Source organism: Crinia signifera, chromosome 3 (genome assembly GCF_055691185.1).
Source record: "Crinia signifera chromosome 3, ASM5569118v1, whole genome shotgun sequence".
Taxonomy (NCBI): domain Eukaryota; kingdom Metazoa; phylum Chordata; class Amphibia; order Anura; family Myobatrachidae; genus Crinia; species Crinia signifera.
The window spans coordinates 255,980,977-255,996,036 of NC_139219.1; the positions used below are offsets into that span (position 1 = coordinate 255,980,977).

Here is a 15,060-nt window from a genome sequence, read left to right on the forward strand (position 1 = left end):
GCAGACGAGACCGCAGCCCAATAGAATCTATTTCTATATTGAGTGACATTTAAAGCGGCAAATAGAATAGCCGCTGGGATAGAGGCAAAGAGCCAATTAAACGGGAGGTGTAAATACCCGCGAAAGAGTGGTAGTATAAGTACACGCTATTCAGCCATTATGATGTACTGGTGAACAAGCCTCCAGGCGAAACGCGCGTCCAGTATCGGGGCTTTATGTCACAGATGGGAAATCTGGTGCAAGAAGGATGATCCAGCGAATATGTCTAAGTATCAAAAATTCTTTTTTACTTTGATTTTCTTTTGCTTTGATTTCTCCTATTATCGTTTGAGTTAAGTTGCTGAAATCAAATCCAGCTTGTGATGTGTTGGATACAATGTATTGGTGGATTGGTCTTTTATGCCAGAGCAGATGCATTATAGCTTTGATTTTTTCTTACTATCGCTGGAGCTAAGTTGCTGAAATTAATCCAGCTCATGATATGCTGGATACAATGTATTAATGGATTGGTCTCATATGCCAGAGCAGATGAATTGTAGCAACTGACTCCTATGCCAGAGCAGATATTTTGTAGCAACTGACTCCATTATATATGTGGCTGTGATATAATATATCTATTGAGAGGAAAAATTCATTGTTTAAATGGAGGATGCATTATTAATAGAGACAAGTCGCAGAACTACCCAATTTATTGTGTGATGGATACAATGCATAGATAGGCTGATCTTTGATGCCAGAGCATATACATTGTAGCGATTGACTCCAACATACCTGTGGCTAGGATGCAATATGCCTACTAAGAAATAAATACATATAATTAATTTTCGTGCATAAGTGAAGGGCACATTATATGGTGTATAATATTGGTAATAACTAGGTGTACGATATCTCCTTTACCTAAGGGACTCTCATTGGTCCCGGTGACAGGGTGATCCTCTGCACTGGTTGAACTATCAGGGGTGAAACTGGATCCGGTTTCCAACAGCAGATCCCTATATCCCTTATCTTCTTCCTTCACTGATCCAACCACAGGTCTCCACATAATCCATTCCTCATCTGGTCCGTTCACTGTCCCTGAGACACACGGCCAGAAAGTAGGCAAGATTGGAGACTAAGGGAAATCAGCTAAAATTTCTATCTATTGATATCCTTCCCTGGCTAAACCCTCATAAATTAAAGCACCATTAAATTTTAGGTATTTACCTTTATACATCACAGAACTATATGCTGTGGTAATCCCTCTGTGACAAAGCACCTGACAAACAGATATTTCGCCGTTTTTATTATATTTTTTAATTCACGATAATCAATAATTGATTACACATTATTATATTTGCACTTATATTAAATTTCAGTATTGTCACTTCATCAAAAAATCAGCCAGGCCATCTGATGCCTCACGGGATGATATCCCTTTATTGAGACCATGAAGTGATCAAGGCTGATACATTCACATTAATTTGTGAATTTGTGATAAAGAATACAATTGAAAATTGTTATATATTCACGTACACTATCACTGCATCCAAAAAAGAAAAAAACTATAAATCTTTTCCTTGTAATAGTCTCTCCCCATTGTATATGACAAAAAGGTGAAGTCAGTAAATTTTGAAAGAATTATATTAAGTAGTGCCCCAACAAAAAGAGTCACCCTTTTTTTCTTCCTTTGTGATACACACCTACATGGTACAGGCCACACCCACACAGCATTGGTCCCAGCTCATCTAATTTTCAAAATTGACCCATAACCATTTTCTAGCACAAGGGTATGGGGCTCTTAATTACCCATGTAAATAATAGATATGCAGTCCTACGAAGTCGAAGTGGCAAATGTAATGGGCATGGGTCTTTAGGTCTACACAAGCTAGGTTGACATACATTAGGTCGACCACTAAAGGTGACAGGCACTAGGTTGACACCTATTTCAGGTTGACAAAAGGTTAACACAAGCACTGGGTCAACATGGTAAAGGTCAACCTGCATAAGGTTGACAGTTTTTTGTTGTCATTGTCATAGTAAGTCGACATGGAGACCATTCCCAATGTACCACGTTCGCTTGCCATGCTTCGGGCACACTATTAGATTCCCACTCTATGCCCACTTCAATAGTTAAGAATGAAAAACCACCTGTTTTTGAAAAAAAAAACTGAAAAACTCATATCGACCTAATGCACCATGACCAAAAGAGGTGTCGACCTAGTGGCTGCCGACCTTTAGAGGTCAACCTAACTTGTGTAGACCTAATGATGTATCTCAGTTAACTAAGATGGGAGTTCTATTGAAGATGTAATGTTGCCCATAGCAACCAATCAGATTCTACTCCTTATTTATTTAGCATCTTCTAGAACAGGGGTCAGGGAAGTTTTTTTACCTTTTACCCCAAAATATATTTTGATAAGCCAACATTACCCCTTGATTTGAAAGGAAGAAAATCATGTTATTGCAATACACAATGTACCCCCAGAAATTGATGCTATATAATGCTAGTACAGTACACAGCCTGGCAGCCATTGATGAGGATTACCATGTATTGCTGTGGGTGGTACTAAATTTTTACCACCCACAGCCATACATAGTAAGTAAGTAAGTAAGTTTAATTTATATAGCGCACTTTCTCCAACAGGACTCAAGGTGCTTGATCACATGGTAATCATCATCATTATCAATGGCTGCCAGGCTGTGTGTGGTATAGCCATTGATAATGTGATGTCCAGGCACAGGGGCGTAGCGCCAATTTTTGCGCCTCTCCGCTGGATAATCCCCCCCTCCCCCCTAAATTTAACGCTGCCTTCCCGTTCTTACCCTGCCTCCCCCGCCGCGCCTGTATTCGGCCGGGAGTCAGGAACGCATATCTACTAATCTGCGTCCCGGCGCCTGGCTAATTGAGTCAAATGTCTATTACAAAATGGTCGCCTCCTTACAGCAGACCGTTTGTAAGGATGCTAGAGGAGGCCGTCGCTGCCTCCTCTAGCATCTTTACAAATGGGGCTTCTTGCTCGATGCCAAGGGGGACTGGAATTTCTCATTGCCAAGGGGGACTAAAATTTCTCGTTGCCAAGGTGGACTGACTGCATGTCCGGAAGATGTCAATATCGTTACCAAAGAGTGGGGGGAGGGGAAGTGCATGAGCAGAGCATGGTGTTCCTCCTGGAGAGGGTCATATTGGGAGGTATTTGGGTTGAAGGGTGATATTGATGGATTGGGGGAATTAGATATTTTGACAAATCCGGTGATGTCAGCTGCTCGCCCCCTGTGCCTATGTCACCCGGAAATTCTCCATGGGAATGCCCAGCACACCACCACAGCAAAGCCCCTTACGCATTATGCCATGGTAGAAGCAGTGATATAAGTTTCCTATCAAATTAACATGGGAAAAGTTTAGTCTCAAAATAATTTTTTTTCTTCAAATTTGTTCTAGTGCAGATTAGAAAATGAAAACTAAGTATTTAATTGCTATGGGTATCACATTCAGTGCCGGATTTATCACTAGCCCCGTGAGGCACCTATCATGGACCAGCCAGCCCCCACCAACCAGGCACCCCCCCCCCTCGATCTGCAGCACTCCCCCGCTCGTTCCCTCCCGGCTGCGCCAAGCCGTCGGCACCCTAGCTACAGAGCAGTTGTCGGATTGTGCAAGCAGCCTACACCTCAGTCACTGGCTGTGCGCGCAGGCTGTTCAAGGAGGCGGGATCCGGGCAGCGTGTGCTGCTGTCTGGAGAGGCAGACTCAACGACGGAGACTGAACACATAAAGTAGCTGCTGGGCTGACCTTCTACTGTACTTCAAAATAAGTAGGCAGACGGCTCTTCAATCGATTATCATTTTTGGCAGGCTCTGGGTCATATGTATGTATATATATATATATATATATATATATATATATACTGTGTGTATATACACACATATATATATATATATATATATACTGTGTGTGTGTGTATATATATATATATATATATATATATATATACTGTGTGTGTATGTATATATATATATATATATATATATGTATGTATTTTATGTATGTATTTATTTATTTTTTTGGTGTGTATGTATGTATGTATATCCAATAAATACGGTCCACCAGCAGTCAGGATGTAGGCAATTAGAATACTAATGCCAGAATCCCGATGGATGCACCCCCCCTCCCAACTCTGCCTTATCTGCAGCCTAACTGTCCCCACCAATGTGCCACCGCCTAAAGCTAGCCCCCGGCCCCACATTCTAAATCTAAACTGGCTTTCTAGGTGCTAACACCTACTCCCAGTTTAACCCCCCCTTATTTTCAGTACCCACCCCCAGAGCTTTGATCCAGCGGCAGTTATGTGTGGCCCAATATGTAATGGGCATTAAGGTGTAGTGCACAATGTGTAATGGGCATTACGGTGTGTGGACAATGTATAATTGGCATTTCGATGTATGTCACAATGTGTAATGGGCATCACGGTGTATGGCACAATGTTTAATAGGCATTATGGTTTATGGCACAATGCGTAATGGGCATTATGGTGTATGCAGTGGAGTAACTATAGCTCCGCAGCCCCCGCGGTGGCGGGAGGGGGGGCGCAGAGAAATTGGGGGCGCCGCCGGGGGGCTGCGGGGCTATAGTTACCCGTGGTCTGCGTCTCGCCCGGCTCTCTGTCGGGACCTGCCTGACCGTCACGGTCCCGGCCGGCTCCTGCTGCAATGAAAACTGACAATTAGAAAATGCCTGCCCCCATACTGCAGACAGTTTTCTGTCTGCAGTATGGGGGCAGCCATTTTCTAAGAGTGAGTTTTCATTGTAGCAGCAGGAGCCGTCCGGGACCGTGACGGTCAGGCAGGTCCCGACAGAGAGCCGGGCGAGACGCAGACCGCGGGTAAGAAGGGGGGGCAGGGTAGGTGTGTGCGGGGGTGGGGGCGCCGAATAAACGTGCGGCGGAGGTGCACTAAATAGTTAGTTATGCCCCTGGGTGTATGTCACAATGTGTAATGGACAGTGTGTCTAAGGGGTTCTAGCTAGCACGTTGTATCTAGGGGGCGGCCAAAAATTTTGTACCTAGGGGCGACCTGAGCCCTAAATTCGCCCCTGATCACATTATGCTATACGGTAAGAAGAGGAAGAAGATGGGTATTGAAGATGCTCTGTTTACAGACATTTCTATTGCTATTTGTATTGATTGCTGGGGGCAGTGGAGCCCCAATTCGGGCAACTGCAGATCACTTGGCCCAAGGAAATAGAGGAGTAGACATTGATTATGAGGAGTTGAATCCATCAGACTATAAAGTCTGCCAGATGAAGTGATAGCTGAAAGTGACCTAAAGTGATAGCTGAAAGTGATTCTGTTGATGAGCTGAGAGAAGAACTGAAGATAGAGAACGCCAATTATTTGCTCAGCAGTTGCCATTAACTTTCTAGTGTGTTTTTGTGTTTCTAGTGCATCTTTATATAGTGCAGCATATTATGTTGCGCTTTACAAAAGAGACAGTGATACAACAAATAGGGTATTTACAGACAGTCAAAATGTAGGAGGGCCCTGCTCGCAAGCTTACAATCTATAGGGAAATAGGCATTGATACATAAGGATAGATACTGTATTCTTTATTGCATCGATTCCACCAGAATGCAAGGTTCCGTGACTGGTTCTGGAATTTGATAAGCTTGCCTGAAGAGTTTTCAGGGAACGTTTATTTATATGGCCTGCAAGGTTTTCACAGCTCCTAACAACATATAGTATATAAACTTACAACACACTTACAACTTAGCAAAAAAGATTTGCAATTAACCAGCGCTTTGGAGATAATACATAAAAAATTATCTGTAATGTAGCATCTCTATTCTCTGCCTGTGACTCTTCTGGGTATAGATTAGAAGTGAACTTACAGTGCACTTCAATTCAGGTATGCCCGTAACGGTTTCTTTAAGGTAAACTTCACAGTGCAGGAAATGCCAACATGAATTCAACTTACATGAGAATTCGCTCTCGCGTTCATATAAGAGGTTTCTTTATCAATAGATGGTCGTAGACGTCAGGAAACAAGTAGGTAGGATTTATTACATTATGGGGGGGATCTTAGAATGCACACCCAATATACATGAGGTGCTATCATGCTGGGACTTGTAGTTCTGCAAAGAAAAACATGTGGTGCAGATGCACACTCCATATTATTAATCAATCAATTAATAACAGAGGTTCTTGGTATATCAATTGGCCAAGAAATATTTGCCCACCAACCAGCTTCTGAGGATCCGTGGGATGGGAATCAATGCACCCCCACATTGTACCCCAGATTCTTTCATGTTCCTCCCTATGTGTGATACAAGCTATGTGCAAAACTTATTCTATGGCAGAGGTGGGCAACGGGCGGCCCGCGGGCCAGATGCGGCCCGCGAGACGCTTATGTCCGGCCCGCCGCACTGACATTCAGTACCATGACAAGCGGCCCAACTATGAATAGCCGCTTGTCATTTAAATTGCAGAGGGGACCGGGAGAGATCTGTTCCGGCGCCACTGCTGTCAATGGCGGCCTGTGCTTGTCGCGCACAGCATTACTGGGAGCGTGGGAGGGGATGCGGTGACGCGACAGACGCTTTGCTGCCATTGGTTGCTATGCCCACCGTGTGACCGCGTCCCCTCCCACACCACAATAATGTTGTGCACTGTGCAGGGCAGGCGCAGTCCGGATTCCACATCTCTGAGGCGGTAAATGTTAACTCGCCTCTCTCCTGCCTTCCCCTCTCAGCTACTTGCCTCTTTCCTGGCTTCCCCTCTCAGTTACTTGCCTCTTTCCTGGCTTCCCCTCTCAGCTACTTGCCTCTTTCCTGGCTTCCCCCCTATCTCAGATGCCACTGATACATTTTATTAAAGCAAAGTAAGGAGCAGGCTATTTTCTCTGCATTAGTTTTAAATATATATATATATATATATATATTCATACATATACACATCTATACATTATAGATGTGTGTGTGTGTGTGTATATATATATATATATATATATATATATATATATACACACACACACACACATCTATAATGTATAGATGTGTGTATGTATGAATATATATATATATATATATAAATATATAGATACCCACACACAGTGTTACATGTGTGTGTATATATATATATATATATATATATATATATATATATATAATAAAAGTGCGTGGTCCGGCACCTGGGGAGTATCCAAAGATAGTGAGGCAGCACTCATCCGGATTTGTAGAAAATAAATGCAGACCTGACAACTGCAGCGAGAAGTTCAAGTTATCATTGGTTCGGCCCTCCGACACACTTCAGATTTTTCATACGGCCCCCGACAGAAATTAATTGGCCACCCCTGTTCTATGGGAATGTCAAACAATCTCTCTCCCATTGTATAAAGCTGTTTGTCCACTATTACATACATACAGACATACATGCATACATACATACATACATACATCATACCTCCCAACATTAGACCTAAGGCAAGTGGGACGTTGTGTGCAGCCAGCATTTTGGGGGTGTGGCCTATACTTGCCACGGGCAGGAGGCGGGAACATCTAAAAAAAACAGGACGGTCCCACAAAAAGCGAAACAGTTGGAGGTATGCCTGCATGCCTATATAAACAATGCACAAGGGACACATGTGAAAAGAGCTTATAGGAAGGTGGTGTAATGCTAATAACAAAAGCGAGGGAGCGCTGGTAGGAGTGTAAGCAGTGGGACAAGCCAATAGGACATAAGTCTGGAGAAGTGATAATGCAGCAGCCATTCAGCTGCTGTCAATTTTCCAACCCAGCCTGTAACATGACAGTTAGGAGCTGACTGGCTTAAGATGGCCATACACCTACAGATTGATTGTCATATCTGGCTGGTTGGAACAAACACCTGGTAATATCTGAGTGACAGTTTGTCAGTTTTCCAGCATCTCACAGCAAATGGTCAACTGTCATCTGCTGTTATCCACTACCAGGCTTTTGTTCCAGCCAGCCAGATCAGACAATAAATCTGTAGCTGTTTGGCCAGCTTATGTGTGTCACACGGGAACTTACATATAAAATACATGTGATATAATCTGCGGCGAGTCACCAGGGATCACCACACACGTGGGGAGACCACATAGAGATGTCTGGGAAACTGGGATTTTTCTCCCTAGATCCCAAACAAATACAAAGATATGACAACAAACCTGAAAAAACCATGAGAACTATTTTATTACTTTTTCTACCAACTGATCTTTTATATTACCCCCCCTCCCCCTCCACTGCATATAAGGATCACACTGTAAGAAAGCTCCTGCAGCAGGTGATCACAGCTGGGGATGATGTCACAGACACATCATGACATCACACACGCAGAGTTCTGAGAGATTGCCTTGGAACCCTCACTTCTCAGTACGAGTTGCAAAATGGAGGTATGTTTTCCTTGAGCTCCCTAATTTCTTGTATTTGTGGATCTTTTCCTGCCCCAAACTTTTTTCTATTGTCTCCAAACATTGTCATTCTTATTTAGGCCTAAATGCTAAATCAGCCGCCTGCCCTCTCTTCGTCCAGGTGCTCGCAAATATAAGTCAGTATCAACTGACTTATATTTGCAAAGGCAGGTAACACCTGACCGTCTAATGATTTGTACTGCTGCAGGCATATGCGAGGGGATATGGTGGCGACGGTGTCACAGGGATACGTGGGACGGTGTCACAGGGACTCGGTAACCTGTGAGCTTCGCAGGTTACCCAGTCTATTAGAATGACCCCCTTGGGTTACGGTAGATCTCTGGGCAGGTTTAAGGTTAAAATCAATGGTAAACTATTTCTCATTCCCTCTGCAGGAGATGGAGTACCGATATTTCATGTGGAGTGTTATGAAGCACAAAGTGTGAGTGTTGTTATTACTCCTCATCTGTATAACTGAGTGCTGTCAGATGGCCCATCAATTCCAGTCCCTATAATACTCTGTATATTCTGTTTCTAGGGAATTTCCTCAAAAAGTCCCCAAATTAAACTGGGTGATTGGCTATAGATGCCCGAAGCCTTTTGTAAGTTATTTACATTTCTTATATCTATGTCTCTCTCTATGTGGCCATTTATTATGCAATATATTACGTATCCCCTAAATGTATGTAGGAGGGACCCCAGCAGGAATCTCCGATCCCTTCTGCGTTCTCTGCTGTCCTGTCACTCCCCCAAATGCTTCCCTATATACACAACCAGGAATGGTGACATGTATGACACACATTTAATGGGTTATATTGTCTAATAATCTTCTTTTTCCCCTCTGCAGCAGATGCTGGTGCCCATACCAGGTACGTCCTCAGATGTTACTAATTACCTTTTATTATATACAAATTGTTGTAGTTTTAGACAATAAACCATGTAATATCCTCATTTTACTCCTCAGAGGTGTCACCAGGGAAGGAGGCAGAAGTGAGGTAATTATATCATTTTATTACTTGCACAATATTAGTCTGGTAGAACAGGGCCTCCACATGACGTCGTTGGGGGCTTTGCATCACTTGTCATCGTGTGGGGCTGATTCATACCTGTGGGAAGAGTCAGCCCCACACCATCAAATGTATTTCCCCCTCCGTGTGCAGTGCGGTGTAAGCCAATAGTAACCCGGCGGCCGGGCCCGTCTGCTTTTATGTGTGTCACTCCCAAATAACGCTAGGGTAACGCACACACACGCAGAATGGCTTTTAATCAACCAGCGTACAGCCTGCGATTGCGGGCCATCACCAGCTGTGGCCGCATGGAGGGCTTGTGCATGCGCGGTTCTCCGATAATCCAATCATCACATAATCCATTCCTAGCCGTACTTACATAATATACAGAAACGTACTTACATAATATACAATAATAATTATAAGTATTGCAGGGATCAGCTGCTAACTGTCACTTCTTTTCTGTTCTGGATCTGTTATAGGACGGTGATGATCAATAACTGGACCTATGATGAGTAGGTATCTGATTGACTGTATTATGGAGCGCAGATAAGATACATGCATCCCATTTATTATTATTATTATTATAATTTTATTTATAAGGCGCCACAAGTGTTTCGCAGCGCCGTACAAAGGAACAATACAGGGAGACAAAACTTGGCATAACATTGAATAAATAACAAAAATACAGTACAAATAAAGAGCGCCATAGTTCAATACACATTACAGCTTAAATGTAAGTAGTGAGGACCCAATCAACATACAACTAGAGGCTTGAGGCCAATGATGGAGATGAGTATGAAGATGGTCACTGAGTGTTGGAGTAAAGGAGAGCTGTGAGTGAAATGTGAAGAGAAGTGGGCTTTGACAACAGGAGGGAAGAGGGCCCTACTCGGAGGAGCTTACAATCTAGTAGGAAGGGGAGACAGACAGATTACAAGAGGTGCAAGCGAGGGGGTGGTGGTTAGATAGCAGGATGTAAACAGGCAAGGGGTCGGAGAACCAGCTGGTTTATGCAGTGGAAGGGTACGCTTTGATGAATAGGTGAGTTTTCAGTGCACGTTTGAAGCTTTGCAAGGTCGGGGAGAGTCTAATGGAGCGAGGGAGTGCGTTCCACTGAAGGGGTGCAGCACGGGCAAAGTCCTGTACTCTAGCATGGGAAGCAGTGATCAGGGTGGAGGAGAGACGACAGTCGTCAGCTGACCGTAGAGGGCGGGAGGGTGTATGAATGGAGATGAGGTTAGAGATATATGGAGCAATGGAATTAGAGATGGCCCTGTATGTGAGTGTGAGGTGTTTGAAGAGGATTCTGTAGGGGAATGGAAGCCAGTGCAGATTTTGTTGAAGGGGAGTAGCAGAGTTAGAGCGGCGGGAGAGGAAGATAAGCCTGGCTGCAGCATTGAGGACAGATTGGAGAGGAGCTAGTTGGGATTGAGCGAGGCCAATGAGAAGAGCATTACAGTAGTCAAGCCGTGAGATGACTAATGAGTGGATGATCAGCTTAGTTGCACTCTGTGAGAGAAAGGGCCTGATGCGAGCAATGTTGCGTAACTGGAACCGGCAAGAATGGGCCAGGGCTTGGATGTGGGGTGCAAAGGAGAGGGAGGAGTCAAGAGTGACACCCAGGCAGCGGAGTTGGGGAACAGGGGAGATGATGGTGTTGTTAACAGTGATAGAGATATTAGTAGGGGCCATAGCTCTGGGTGGGGGAAAGATAATAAGTTCGGTTTTGTCCATATTCAGCTTCAGAAATCGCTCAGACATCCAGGTAGAGATGGCAGCGAGGCAGTTGGAAACTTGAGAGAAAACAGTGGGGGACAGATCAGGAGAGGAGAGGTAGATTTGGGTGTCATCTGCATAGAGGTGATATTGGAAGCCAAAGGAGTTAATGAGTGCACCCAGAGAGGAGGTGTACAGAGAGAACAGAATGGGGCCATTGGACGTGTCACTACAATCCCGGGTGTACAGCAGTATATACTGACATTCCATGGCAGTATACAGAGTTATTTTGTTTCTGTGCAGGGTAAATACAGCCTGCTTTATTTTTACTGCAATACTGATCTACGCTTACACATCTGCTCGCACAGAGGTAAAACTATTCGATGGTTTCTCACCATCAAATGATTTCCCCTCTGTTCACTATAAGAAGTAGCCAGGACTTACTTTTTAGTAGAACGGTGATGGCTGATTTGAAGGCGGTGATGTCATCCACCTGCCCCGAGTAGGCAGCGGCATGGGCTCCGCCCAGCATTTCTATGGGTGCGCCCACCGTTTTTGTAGGTCCACCCATCGACGTGGGTTTTTGTGGGTCCACCCAGGGACGCCCCCTGCCTGTCAAGAAAGAAAAAGTTATCTAAAGCTGCTCGCAGCCAGGGCCTGCATGACAATGCGCAGACTCAAACATTGGCCAAGGGTGCGAATTCGGACCTTCTGAATCGGTGCCTAGATCTAGCACACAGGCAGAGGTCAGACCATGGAATAGAATTACTAAGCAGCAGCATTTACCAGCTGCTGATTCTCTGCTGATCTTGGTTCTGATCATGTAACAGAAACACAACTGGTTTTACTGTACATTTCAGGGTCAGACCTGTAGAGAAACTCTCATGTGTATATTGTGTATAGTGCGGTAGTGTCACGTTGTGTGGATCACACTAATGTGCTGCTGAGCTTTGTGTATCACCTCTAATTATTATTATTATTCTACCCCAACAGCAGTCCCAACATGTCATCTGCGTAAGTAGCTGTTATCTTTCTCTAACATGTGCCCAGTAACACCCGCACCAGGTATTAGTCATGTGTACCCCTGTATATACAGCCCATGGTAGTATAAGGACATAGAGGGGGCCGTCATACACATCAGTATGTGCCCAGCTTACACCCAGTAACACCCACACCAGGTATTAGTCATGTGTACCCTGTATATACAGCCCATGGTAGTATAAGGACATAGAGGGGGGACCGTCATACAAAACAGTATGTGCCCGGCTTACACCCAGTAACACCCGCACCAGGCATTAGTCACGTGTACCCTGTATATACAGCCCATGGTAGTATAAGGACATAGAGGGGGCCGTCATACACATCAGTATGTGCCCGGCTTACACCCAGTAACACCCGCACCAGGCATTAGTCACGTGTACCCTGTATATACAGCCCATGGTAGTATAATGACATAGAGGGGGCCGTCATACACATCAGTATGTGCCCGGCTTACACCCAGTAACACCCGCACCAGGCATTAGTCACGTGTACCCTGTATATACAGCCCATGGTAGTATAAGGACATAGAGGGGGCCGTCATACACATCAGTATGTGCCCAGCTTACACCCAGTAACACCTGCACCAGGTATTAGTCATGTGTACCCTGTATATACAGCCCATGGTAGTATAGGGACATAGAGACCGTCATACACATCAGTATGTGCCCAGCTTATACCCAGTAACACCCGCACCAGGTATAAGTCACGTGTACCCCTGTATATACAGCCCATGGTAGTATAAGGACATAGAGGGGGCCGTCATACACATCAGTATGTGCCCAGCTTACACCCAGTAACACCCGCACCAGGTATTAGTCACGTGTACCCCTGTATATACAGCCCATGGTAGTATAAGGACATAGAGGGGGGACCATCATACACATCAGTATGTGCCCGGCTTACACCCAGTAACACCCACACCAGGTATTAGTCACGTGTACCCCTGTATAGACAGCTCATGGTAGTATAATGACATAAAGGGGGGGACCATCATACACATCAGTATGTGCCCAGCTTACACCCAGTAACACCCGCACCAGGTATTAGTCACGTGTACCCCTGTATATACAGCCCATGGTAGTATAATGACATAGAGGGGGGACCGTCATACACATCAGTATGTGCCCGGCTTACACCCAGTAACACCCACACCAGGTATTAGTCACGTGTACCCTGTATATACAGCCCATGGTAGTATAAGGACATAGAAGGGGGACGTCATACACATCAGTATGTGCCCGGCTTACACCCAGTAACACCCGCACCAGGTATTAGTCACGTGTACCCCTGTATATACAGCCCATGGTAGTATAAGGACATAGAGGGGGACCGTCATACACATCAGTATGTGCCCGGCTTACACCCAGTAACACCCGCACCAGGTATTAGTCACGTGTACCCCTGTATATACAGCCCATGGTAGTATAATGACATAGAGGGGGCCGTCATACACATCAGCATGTGCCCAGCTTATACCCAGTAACACCCGCACCAGGTATAAGTCACGTGTACCCCTGTATAGACAGCCCATGGTAGTATAATGACATAGAGGGGGGACCATCATACACATCAGTATGTGCCCAGCTTACACCCAGTAACACCCGCACCAGGTATTAGTCACGTGTACCCTGTATATACAGCCCATGGTAGTATAAGGACATAGAAGGGGGACGTCATACACATCAGTATGTGCCCGGCTTACACCCAGTAACACCCGCACCAGGTATTAGTCACGTGTACCCTGTATATACAGCCCATGGTAGTATAATGACATAGTAGTAGTAGTAGTAGTACGTTTATTTATAAGGCGCCACAAAGTGTCCGCAGCGCCGTACATAGCAAAAAAAAAAAAAATTACAAGGTAACGTACAGGGTGTGTAGAAAGATACAGTATAAATAGGGGTATAGCTGGTAGAACTAAAATCAGCATCAGTTCAGAAGTAGGTGTCAAAATAGTCAAGGAGACCGAAGATGAAGTAGAGGAAGGGAAGAACAGGACAGGAGCACAGGTGAGGTAATGAGGTAGGGTGAGTACGTGAGGAAGGAGGGCCCTGCTCATAAGAGTTAACATACTAAAAATAGGTGGGTGGACGAACGAAGTACAATAGGATAAGTAGGAACGGAGGGGAACGGAGGCAGGATAGGAGGATCAAAAGAGGTTAGGAGGAGGGATAGGCTAGTCGAAAAAAGTGGGTTTTGAGGGAGCGCTTGAAGGAGGTAAGGGAATCAGATAGCCTGATGGGTGGCGGGAGGTTGTTCCAGTGCAGGGGGGCAGCGCGAGAGAAATCTTGGACACGGGAGTGGGAGGAGGTGATTAGGTGAGAGGTCAGTCGGCGGTCAGCGATGGAGCGAAGAGGACGGGAGGGAGTGTGGATAGAGATCAGTGAAGAGAGGTAGGGAGCTGTGGAGGAGGAGAGAGCCTTGTAGGTGGTGGTGAGGAGTTTAAAGAGAACTCGGAAAGGAATGGGGAGCCAGTGAAGAGATAAACAGAGGGGGGAGGCAGAGGTAGAGCGGCGGGAGAGGAAGATGAGCCTAGCAGCAGCGTTAAGAATGGATTGGAGAGGTGCGAGGCGGGTGAGAGGTAGCCCAGAGAGAAGGATGTTGCAGTAGTCAAGGCGGGAGATGACAAGAGAGTGAATGAGAATTTTGGCCGCGTCAGTGGAGAGGAATGGTCTGATGCGTGAGATGTTGCGTAGGTGAAAGCGGCAAGACTGTGAGAGAGCACGAATGTGGGGGGTGAAAGAGAGGGAGGAGTCAATGATGACACCGAGGCAGCGCGTTTGGTCGGTGGACGTGATCTCGGTTTCACCAATGCTGATGGAGATAGTGGGAGAAGAGGGGATGTTCGGGGGATGGAAGATTAGAAGTTCAGTTTTAGCCATGTTTAGTTTCA

General features: G+C 45.2%; 1 long non-coding RNA gene across 1 annotated transcript in view; it reads right to left on the reverse strand.

Moving 5' to 3' along the window:
- The window catches only part of LOC146062709 (uncharacterized), a 56,440-nt gene extending 44,707 nt beyond the window's left edge, over positions 1 to 11,733 (reverse strand). The window contains exon 1 of the long non-coding RNA XR_014471480.1: positions 11,571 to 11,733. This is a non-coding gene — a long non-coding RNA (uncharacterized LOC146062709). The remainder of the gene's footprint in view (positions 1 to 11,570) is intronic.
- Between the last annotated feature and the right edge of the window lie 3,327 nt (positions 11,734 to 15,060).